Source organism: Triticum dicoccoides, chromosome 7B (genome assembly GCF_002162155.2).
Source record: "Triticum dicoccoides isolate Atlit2015 ecotype Zavitan chromosome 7B, WEW_v2.0, whole genome shotgun sequence".
NCBI lineage: Eukaryota > Viridiplantae > Streptophyta > Magnoliopsida > Poales > Poaceae > Triticum > Triticum dicoccoides.
The window spans coordinates 768,472,382-768,475,077 of NC_041393.1; positions in this window are offsets into that span (position 1 = coordinate 768,472,382).

A 2,696-nucleotide genomic window follows, 5' to 3' on the forward strand; every position below is an offset into this window, starting at 1 on the left:
TGGTCGCCACTGATACACCTCAGCGCCATGCTGCCAAGTATCACCAGCCGACACAACTTGAAGTCCATGGAGGATCTGTCGTGCGTAGCACCTGCCGACAAGGCATGACCAAGCGTAGCACCTGTCGGTCAGGCATGACTTGACATCTCCACCGAAGCTCCGTGCAAGACGAAGCCGCTCCACCTCCTGCCTCTGACTTCCAGCGCTGCTCCACAAACAATGCTCCCAAGAGAGAAACGACACCGCAGTGCCGCCATCGTCCAATCTGGAACACCAGATCCTAGGGTTTCCCCCGGAGCACCACGAGTGGGTCGACAGTAGTTACACGACGATGCCTTCATCAAGGTAACGACGTAGAACGCCGCCATCGCCTGCCGTCGGCTCGATTTTCACCGGCAACCATGTCTCCCCAACTCGCAGGCGGGACTAGATGATGGATCTCGAGATCCAACCACCAAGCTTCTGGCTTGGCCACCGCCGATGAAGAAGATGACCACCACCACTGCGTACACCAGCCAGAACAGATCTACCATGGGTGCCGCCAAGCAGTCCACCAGGCCCTCGACGCCCCCGCCGATCTAAAGCCTGATGACATGCTGCCGAAGACCGCATCGCGCCGCCGCCCGATCCAGGTCAGCCGTCCGTGGCTCGAGGCAGGGCCGACCGCCGCCGCCGTCGAAGCCAACGCCATCGCTTCTAGATCGGTCGCACCTCCACGCATGTTGGGGTCCCGCCACCCCTGAGACGCGGGAGGGAGGAAGAGCCCCCATCACCGCCATCGGCCTCCGGGCGCAAGCCAGCAGCGTCCTCCGGCGGCGGCGGGAGGAGGGGAGGAGGATGGGCTAGAGATGAACAAGCCATATTCAGGTGGTCGACCGGCATGAGGAGAAGCAAGGCTATGTTATGCATGCCCTATGCTCGTATAAACGGCTTAGATCGATTATTTTCGACGAAGACAGTATACTGGATATAATAAGCACAAGTTATGTCTGTGTTGACTAATCATTCTCTTTTAGTTCTGGAGTTTCCCTATATGTGCACGATATTCATTGTTCCCACTTTGTTCGCTTTCCGTGACAACTAGTACAAAATCTTTCGGTCACAACATACTTAGTTCATTGTTCTCACTTCGTTCGTATTCCCCACAACTAGTGCAAAATCTTTCGGTGAAAACATACTTAGTCCATTGTTCTCACTTCATTCCTGTTCCCCGACTACTAGTACAAAATCTTTCGGTGCATCACAAGTGATTGTGATAGATCTTATACAAATACTCCTGAGTAATGCTACATTAGCGGAGGGTTTATTACGGAAGTTCACAGACTGGTTGACGTGGACCACTAGAATTAAAGATCACAGGAGGAAGGGACCGCACCCCCTGAAAATTAGGGGGCAGAGAACTTAATTTTGCAAATTTTTGTAGGTAGCTTTAAAACTTAATTTAGAAGGGAGCCCTGTAAAACGTCCCTGAGTCTAGCATTATTCAATACTCCTAGACCAGGACAACTAAACCTTGGGTTTTATTTTCTGTGCTTGTATGCACGCATGACATATACTATTCCCTCCGGATAATCTAGTATGCATTGTATTTTAGGACGGCTAAAAATATAAAATTGGATATCATACACTGAATTTGTCTTAACTCTGAGTTTTCTCTCTTTAACTGTTTAACACTTTTCTTCTTACTAATAAAAGATAACTTTCAGTATATAGAGGGAACGTTCACTCACTAGACGTTAGACTCAACATACTTGTGGCCTTTCCACTGCATGGATCTGTTTGGCATAAAAGAGGTTTTTGCTAAAGCACATGTAAATGTGCGCTGAATAGACCCATAGAAAAAATAGCAAGAGGGAAATTCTTTTGCACACAAAACCATCCGCCCAATTCACGATTTGTTTTCATAGATTGTGTTTAACATTGAGGTCTTCTCAACTACTCTCTCCGTACAGAAATATAAGAGCGTTTAGATCACTACTTTAGTGATCTAAACACTCTTATATATCTTTACAGAGGGAGTAGATATCACCTGGGTATCTTTAGACAAACTATTTTGGACAAAAATAGTCGCCACCCGATGATAAATGAATGCTGAAATTGCCATTGTGTCGGTAGCAAAGTGGCCACTTGGGTACAATACCATGGCCATTCCATTACTCACTAAGTGGCTTCATGTAAGGTGGATTTTTCTTCCCGTTGAAACATAGACATATCTTCTCTGATATAGAGCTCTCATTGAGATAAATTAAGCCGTGAGGATGAATCCTAAATCGAATATAATGTCTGGGAGTTAACACTATTTCAAGTTTTGAAAGTAACTTTTGTTGAATTGATGTCATTGGTTTTTTTCTGGTTCTCACATACATGCATGGTTGCATGTCGGTTATTGCGCTGGGACTCCCATTGAGGGAACGCCGGCCGCTGCTTCCAGGCTCTAGATGCCTTGTCCCGCACAAAACTCTGCGGCTAGAGACTAGAGCTTCTAGGCACAGCTTTGGAGGCGGCGATGGAGGAGGGAGAGGTGGATGGAGTGACCAGGCTGGCAGCAGCTTTGTTTTCACTCCCGGTTGCACACGGGGGCGACAGGGAGGGGATAGCTGGGGCGAACACCTTTCCATAGAACAAAGCCTATTTTCAAGATATTGCATGTTTTTGTGTCCTGCTCCAACTGTATTGTGTATTGCCTATAGTTACAA